Below are 8,964 nucleotides of genomic sequence, written 5' to 3'. Positions count from 1 at the left end.
TAGATTTATTGATCCAATTGTAAGCTTGAAAGTGGTTGGAGAGCTCCTAAATGAATTTTCTATTTTTAGAGTTGCCAGAATCAGTGCAGAGCAAAGGCAGTTGGGAAGAGACCAAATCAATTTTTACTGCGAGCAATGAAACATCTAGGCCAAACATTAAGTTCAGAAGGAGGACTGTTCTAAAGGGCCGTTGGGCTCATGCACTGAATGACTGAATTATGAAACAACAAAGTTTCCTTCTACTTGGGTATTTCGGCCAAGCACAGGGTCTCAAATTTTTTGAGTGTAAGTACTAACAAATAAGATAAATACTTGATGAACGACAGAGTAACATTAAGTTGCACTGTTTATTTTATAATTAAATGAACCACGATTATAGTGCAGCAAAGAGAAGTGCATAAAGAGAAAAATACCTGGAATATGAAGGTTGAAGGTTATTGATAGTTTAAGAGAAAAGACTGCTTCCTCATACCGTAAAGAAGTGGCTAATGAGCTGATGACTTTTGGTAGAACCTTCTCATGTCCATTCAGAACAGGTGTATCGTCTAGCCAAGTATGAGCCTAATTTAGAGAAACGATTGCATAGAAACCCTGTACTTGCAATCCTGTTCATGAAATATCCATATATTCGCTGTGTCCATGGACCTTTTCTTTGTTCACTAATGGACTTCCTCCCAAGTTGAGTTGTATAAGAAGTATAGTTCTGAAAATTATACTGTGTTCTCTGTCAGTAAACAGTACGTGTAGTCTCATAAGTCGGTTAGTACCAGATCCGAAACCTGTGGGATTTTATAAAAGTAATCATGTGTATTATTAAACGTAGGAGAATTATCTAATGCATATGGGCCAGCAGTACCCGTCCTTCAAATGTTGTCTCAAGCCCATGATACACACTTTTTTTTTTGGCCTGAGCGGGCAGATTAGCCATGAAATATGATGCAGGGGTATATAACTAATTACTTATATTGGAATTTGACACTCTCTTACTGGTTGCAGAAATGGCTAACTCATACCAATAAAAAACCCAACAAAGTTCGCACTGTTGACTCGGCGGCAAAAATAAAGGCAGTTGCAACAGCATTTATTAAGCATAAATGCATATGTTGAATCTTGCTACGCCAGTCTATCAGGTAAAGAGTTAACACCATCTTATGTCATAAGATTGGATCGTAATCATCTCATCAAAACAGTAACTCGATGGAAATGTTTTGCAAATAAAGATTTTCGAATAAAGAAATTGTACTGTCACTGGATAGGTTGGCTTACCATGATTACGAAGAGCCAAACCGGGACGCAGAAGAGGAAGAGGCTCATTTTCGTTTTGCTTTTCGCTTAATTTGTGTTTTTCATATTTGAAATGCAATCAAAATTATTAAGAACTGAAAACATATTAATAAATGGGCGCGGGGGAACGATCGGCCGGGGTGTCGGTGTTGATCAAGTTTGACCGGGACGCCGGGACAGGGATCTCAAACCGGGACCATCCCGGTCAAACCGGTACGTATAGTAAGCCTATGTATAGGTCTGTTGACAGATCTTACAGTATTCTCAGACATTAAGCAAAAAATTCGAGAACTGCTTTTTGTTGCTTTATCTCCTTATGAAAATTATGAATCAAAGAATGCTAAAAAAAATCAATAATTAACTTTATTTCTAAAGGGCTAGAAAAGACTTTAGAAATAGAAAAACTAGAGCATGAAGAAAGTGAAATAGGAAGGGAAAATGAAAGTGTGTTAGAGTACGAACAGTCTGAAAGTGAGAACGATTGGTTTTCTTAGATATATCGTACGGTGAAGACAGACCTCCAAATACTTAAAGAGAATGAGGATGAAGGCAATTTGTTAACTTGCCTGTCATCGAGGCGCCACAACGTTTATGTCACAAACTACCTCTATAGTCGGCAGTAATGGTGCCAAATGTTTTTGGTTCTCAGGAAGAGTACTTGGTTCATAGATAGAAAAACAACTTTCCAAAAAAGTAAACTTGTACCTACTGGCATGTTTTTAATTAAACATATCAATTTCTTGGAAGGGCAGCTGAAATTAAGTTTAAGTTAGTTGTTAGAAGTCCCCTGTAGTGCCACTGTTCCAATCACTAGAGAAAGTGTTGGGAGTCCCACCTTAAATATTATGCAGAGGAAACTTCATTAACTGAAGAATCAGTTTTCTAAAAAAGGCTTAGGGAAGAAGAAAATTTGATGGGTAAGAATAAACAAAACATCCAAGTGAGTACTTATACACTTGACTTTGCCAGAAGGATGGAACTTTACAGAACGAATCCGCGAAAATATGGGAGGGCCTGGAATTTTAAAAAATGGCAGTACATTGTCATTTTGTCCAGTTTAAAAATTAAAAGTGACTGCAGCAAAATCCATACTGCAACAAAATCCCTTCGATTCAGTAATTAAGGGGTTATCTTTCCTTTACAATCATTCAGCAAACTTTAATGCTATTATTAACGAAGGTAATGATTCAAATAGTTTATTTCATTTAATTAATAAAGTTAGTAAAAACTGAATGGTAGAAAGCTATAAGCTTAGAATGCAGTTACTGACTTCATTTTTCAAACCCACGGAACTAAAATTTAGCGTAAGAACCATTAAATTAAGAATGCAATGTCGCATTAATGGTTGAAAAATGCGTCCACGAGTGTCTTCCAAGTGTCTATTCACAGAAAGTTTATTTTTTGAAAAATTACAGACACTTGGACTCGCCCTTTTGCCCTTCTAAATTACGAAATCTCAACAGTAATTGGTCTAGTCTAGAAGGCTTAGATGAAAGTATTGACCTTAGTTAACATTGTTATTTAACCAAAGGAAGCACAATTCCGATAATGCGGAAGTATAAATAAATTGTAGATATAGAAAATTTAATATTCATTGAACCATATTCTCTGAATAAAAATGAGGAATTTCATATATAGTGGTTATGAGCCTTGCTTTGTAAGTGGGAGATCCCCAGTTCGAATCTCGCGAATGGCTCCTTTTAATTTTTTTGATGAAATTGTTTATGTAAGGTATGAGCTTCTGCAACTGTCCACATTTAGTTGGACGTTAAGCCCCGACTGAATAAATAGGCGATTATTCTACTTTACTTTACATTTACTGAGATGTGTAGTATCTCAGACCTTGACAATCCTAGCAAAGAAATATATTTTATGAATAATAATTGAATTTAAGCCACCATCAATTTCGCAAATTGTTGGCCATTATGTGTCATGTAAGATACCTTGTGGTCATTTAATTGCATTGACGACCTAAGGGATTAAATAGCCTATAGTTCAGGTATAAGTTTACTTCATTTATTGATATAAGAAGTAGATGACAGCATATTTAAACCAAATTCTTTCTAAATTATCCCATACTAACCATCAGGAAAATAAATTCATCAATCCCTGGATAGCGAGGTTTCCTTTATGTATTTAAAAAAACTTCTTGTTCAGTGTTGTGGCAAACGTTGGTAAATATTGTAATATCATACTTACCTATTTCATATGCTTGAGTTTTTTTTGATGAGTTTACCAATTGTAGAATTACTTTAAAAAAAGCACCAATTGATGAGCAGCAAAACAGACCAGATAGTGAAACCATTATGGACTCAAGAAGGAGGTAAACTACAATTTCTACGAGTTCTGTGGAAATAACTTTTACTTTCCTAAACAATCACACAACTCCATTCATATTGTTACAGCTTTTCCAGCAAGAAGAGAAAATGAGGAGATGGGATACCTTTCTAGGTAGAAGCCAAAGGTAATTTACAATTCTTACAAGATTCACTGGTATAAATTTTCATTTTACTGTTTTATAATTTATTTTCATTTTATTGTTTACATTCTACTCTTTTATTGTAATTAATGTTTTTTTCATCCCAAACACCACATATCTAAACTGACATGTTATGGAGTTTCCAAAAAAACGATATTTTATTCACATACATTTCAAGGCCTGCTATTTAATTCTATATTCACTTAAATAAAGGCTTCAACCTCGACAGAGGTTTTCCGTTTTTAATTTTTATTCAGCTGTGATTCGAAATTGGTTTGATGTATGCAGTCTACCTAATTTCCAAGAACTTGACAACCTGCAGTTGTGATCATTTGATTGAAATTTGTCCAAGTACTAAGTATACCACAGGTACCACCAAAAAAGTTCTTAAAATTAAATGCCTACTGCTGCATATATAATGACGAATAAGGTATACCTTAGTTATCTCAACTTTTCAAAGGAAGTGGCCAAACTTTTGAGGCTTATAAATTCCTATCACTTATACATGTGGTCGAACTTATGGCATTAATATATTAAGTGAACTAAGTGATTATGTGCCTTCATATTCACTCTTCCTTATCTCTCCTTTGTTAGAGAGAGACACTTAACAAGTGCTTATTCATGTTGCATTTTAGATCTGAACAGTTCTCTATGTGATGCAAGTTTACAGTTGCTTTTGACAGTTTTTAAAATAATTCATTTAATGTAAGATAAAATTTGGCGGATTGCCTTAAATTTCAAATCATAGCTTGCCTTGTAAATACAAAAAAAGTAATAATGATATCAAAAACCTCATAATTTATTAAGGCAAAGAAATCTATTGAGTGACCTAATTAAAAAAATAAAATTTAATAAACTGTAGATGGGGAAAATCACAGATATAAAAAAATATAACGAAATAAAAATAAAGTGGAACCACAAGAAGTATAGGTTTAGTTTACACAATGTTTCATTTGTTTTTTTAGGTAGATGAATAAATATCACTGGTTCTCTGAATGAACAAAAAATGCAAATCTTGGGTTGAGTGCACGTTTTAGATTTTTAAAAATGCTGATTTAATCTAGTTTGTTAGAACAGCAAAGATATTTAGAAATGAAGCGGAGACAGTTCAGAAAAGTAGCTTCTTTTTCTTTTCTTTTTTTAAGTGAGGCAAAAGATAAATATTATAAAGAAAAATATCTTCTTCCTGGTTAAGGTTGTTTGCAGGTTGTGAAAAGTCCTTGACTAGGGTCTACGCTGTTCAGAATATTCTTTAAAACAAATTTATGAGAACATTACTGGATGTTCTTATCTATGCTACGGCTTTGGCTATGAGAAAAAAAAAAGTTTAAAGTTTAAGAAATGACTTGGGAGTTACCTGAGAGAATATTGTAGGCGCATAAAGCATGTAAGCCGATAACGAAAGCGTTCCTTCTATACTATTGAGCTAGTATTCACTAATTATTTAATAAATGTTTCATTCACCGAATTAGTGAAAGAGATGTACGAAAGAGATGTTACTCGTATTAGTAAGTTTGAATTGAAATTTGGGTGACGGATGGAACATACATTTAAATCAAGCCGTACAAGTGTGCAGTTTGTTTGTAATGCTATGGTGGTGAAAGGCATTACATCTTGTGAGGATGATCAAAGCACGCCTAGAATCTAGTTGATTAGCACGCCTAACAGATCTGCTTGCTCAGAGCCAAAGGTAATGATCCCTATAAATACTCTCTCCAACTCCCGCGTTCCTCTAAATTGTCATTATATATTTCCTACTTATAGTATGATTAATTTAATTTTGTAATATAAAAGGTTAAGTTTCTAATTCTTCCACCTATTTGTTTAACACAATCTTCTGAGCAATCCCTAAAAACCGTAATTGACCCATTACAATTATTCGTATTTTGCAATATAATGAATTCGTGAACAAAAAGAACATGACAAATACAGTAATCCAGTTTACTTAAGTGAAGCTTTGTTAAACAATAGAAATATTATAGAAATTCTATTTTAGGAATTCCTATTACAAAATCTTATTATACAATTACTTTTTTCTTTTTTGTCGTGACTAGAACGATCAACATAATAAATTGTGATGAAGGTGATTACTATAAATGAAGATTACTGGATGTTTCAACCTAAGAGGCAATTACATTACCCAAAACACTCAACATTGATATCTCTCCATTGGCACTAAGGACTTAAGTGCTGATGATACTAGGCAATATCTATTACATTTATTCTTTTGCTGGGTGGAAGTTACGAATTTCATTTGTCAAAATATAAATATTCGCAATCAACAATTTTAAAAGAAAATTATATATTTCATGAATTTATTAGATTAAAAGTAATGCAATAAAAATGTATTGTTTATGGAGCAATTTTCTTAGTGGATAGTTGTCATAGGCACCATCATTGTAGTCCTATTTGTAAAGGTGTTAAAGTAAAAGAGGTGTGAATTATTTTGGGGTTTAAAGGTAATTATGAAATTATATTGAGAATCTTGTACATAGTGTATATAAGTTGGTATAGTTTGATAGAAGAGATCATTTATTTTGTTTTAAGTTTTGCCTTTTTAGTTATTTAATAAGGTATTGTTTGTTTGATCCATTAACCGTTCCTTTCTATTATTTAACCATCCTGACCCTTGTTGACAAGGAGAGTGTGTGATAGAGAGCATGCCGAGGAGTGCAGCCGTACTGGAACGAGAGGGTTACATATTTGTACCTTTATTGAAAATGTCAAGTTATTAGTTTTTTAAAAAATGTTTTCTTGAACTTTCAATTTACAGTGTATACATTGTTTTACTGGCATTAAGCCAGATTCGTGGCATAATACTTATAACATTATTAGTGCCACAGGGGGGAAGCTTGATCCATATAAAGTTAATATAGCTTGAAGTTTATGTTGTGTTTTTTTTTTTTTAAATCATTAGTTGCACTGTAAAAAGAAATAAAGGGCTAAGTGAATAGTAAGCCTAATGTTTATAGCCTGATTAGCATTAGTCCGCTATTAAGGGCATAAGAAGTTTGTTTCATAATTAGCTGTAAACTTTGTAAAAACTGCAAGTTTTGTAAAGAATTTTCAATTTATTACATTTTTAAGGTTGTTTTTTTTCCCTTCTAATGCTCTTATAGATTCACAAGAACCACATTCTTAAGTTACTGTATATTCAAGCTGTAAAAATTAAAATCAATTACCTATTACTTTTTTGTTTTCAAAATATTCGCAATATGAACTGAAGATCCTTTTTACATTGTGAACTTTATACTCACTGTGCTCTCATTGCGTAAGAGGTTACTAGCTATCGCCGGGTGAGCATTAGAAGAGAAAAACTGAGAGCCCTAAGCTTTAACTTGGAACTCCAGAGCATTCCCACTCGTTATCTTTTTAAGGTTTCTTAAATAAACAAATAAATTAGTTATTATTTAACTTGTCAACTGTACAATAAATTAAAATAATTTCAACATATCAAAAATTAAAAAAACAGTTAGGAAATTCAGTCTCTTTAAGAAACCTTTTTGGAAACTAAAACTTAAATTTTGTAAAATGCATTTATACTTCATTAGATAGGATAAATTAGGATTAAAATTTTTGGGAACATCAGATTGCAAGAATATACCCCCAATACTCCTGATTATGTATACATAAACGCACAATTTTGTTAAAGCGGCTTCCATTTTAATATTATTTATACTTTATTTTTACTACTTGTAAAGTGTTATTATTAGGTGGTTGGTGAATTACTGTAAATATAATATTGTCAGTCTCTTCTGTATTGATTTCAACTTATTTTATGGAGAAACATCAAGCTTTTTTTTTTATTGCCTTAAAATCACTGCCACTTTTTAGTAATGTTTGAACACCTCCTTCTAAGCCTTCGTCCTGCAGTAACTAGCGGCTACCTTTTATCCTCTGAAAATAAATATCTCTGTTTGGAAGTTTCAGAGCCAATGCTTGATCAGGTATGGAAATTATAATCATCTGTTCAAATATATGTTTTAAATGAGTTACTTTATTTTTCATACCTTGTACAATCTGATGAATCACCTTTAGTGAGGAAGCTCGGCCACCCGCCGAAGGGAATAAAAAAAAAAATGCCCTAAGCATAACAATACAAAACAAAGCCAGACATCCCTCTCCAACAAAACATCTTTTATGTGGTAATCTGTACCAACTCTAAAGCTGCAGTTCTTATCCTTAGATTGTAAGCTTAGTTATTGAAACCTTCATTTTTGGAAAATAGTTATTCATGAATTTATCAACGTCCTCAACGCTACTTTCTTCTTTCATTTTACCAAGGTGTAACTATGTAACCTTCTTTAGCTCTTCAGAATTCTAACTAATAATATAATTGTCAATAACCAACTATAACTGGTATACACATTTCTGTGGTAATTGGACGGAAAATCAAAAGACTTTCTAAACAATGTACCAATTGTAATTAGTAGTTAAACGTATCTTTTGTACTTATTTGATGAATTAAAATCTAGGTTATTCATGGCTAAAGGCGCTTGTTAACGCATATATATTTTGCCTTTACAATTATTAATGTTTTAATGCGGCAATGAGCAAAGTTTATTTTATAGAAAGGATACAACAAAGCACAAAAAAATGATTCTACTTAATTTAGTTAATTTTATACTCTATATCTTTTTATTCTTTCAATAGGAAACATTTATTTCTGCATTTACTTGTCTAAAAAAGTAAATTGTGTCACGTACAGTTTTCGGGTAATTAAAACCAAATTCCTCACTTCATACCGGACTGTTCAAATTATAAATAGAAAACCTTAGTGATCAAGTGATTAAATGATGAACGATTTTTATCACTCTTCAATCAACTTGCCTTCCTTGGCAAATGGTGTTGGAAACACCGAAAATTTAATGTTCTGTTCTAAATTACAGTCGATCAACCGTGTTTACTACACAGCAGTCAGACACACTTGAGTGTTACACTTCCCTTTGCAACTACAGAACTTACAATTTTGCCAGATTGGTAGATAGTGCATTACCCACGACGTTTGAAAATGTTTTTAATATAGAGAAAAATTGAAACTGAACAGTTTCTTCATAACTATCTAAAAATTATACTTTATTAGAAAATTAGTATATAAAACAGAACCATCATGTAATTTATATACTTGAACAATTGAAGTATTGAATTTCAGTTACATAGTAAATTAAATTATAAGAGTCCGAGTCTAGCTGCAGGTTTTT

At 32.5% G+C, this 8,964-nt stretch overlaps 1 long non-coding RNA gene across 1 annotated transcript; it reads left to right on the top strand.

The window, feature by feature from the left end:
• Positions 1 to 305: 305 nt before the first annotated feature.
• LOC141456334 (uncharacterized) lies at positions 306 to 7,755 on the top strand. Its single transcript, XR_012459727.1, has 3 exons — positions 306 to 3,607; positions 3,690 to 3,748; positions 5,818 to 7,755. It is a non-coding gene; the product is annotated as an uncharacterized lncRNA (long non-coding RNA).
• The last annotated feature ends 1,209 nt before the right edge of the window (positions 7,756 to 8,964 follow it).

This window comes from Rhodnius prolixus, unplaced genomic scaffold (assembly GCF_049639745.1).
Source record: "Rhodnius prolixus isolate KJV_2025 unplaced genomic scaffold, Rpr scaffold_4, whole genome shotgun sequence".
Classification (NCBI taxonomy): domain Eukaryota; kingdom Metazoa; phylum Arthropoda; class Insecta; order Hemiptera; family Reduviidae; genus Rhodnius; species Rhodnius prolixus.
Note: the sequence above shows the minus strand (reverse complement) of the source record. Positions and strands in the feature narration are given on the sequence as shown.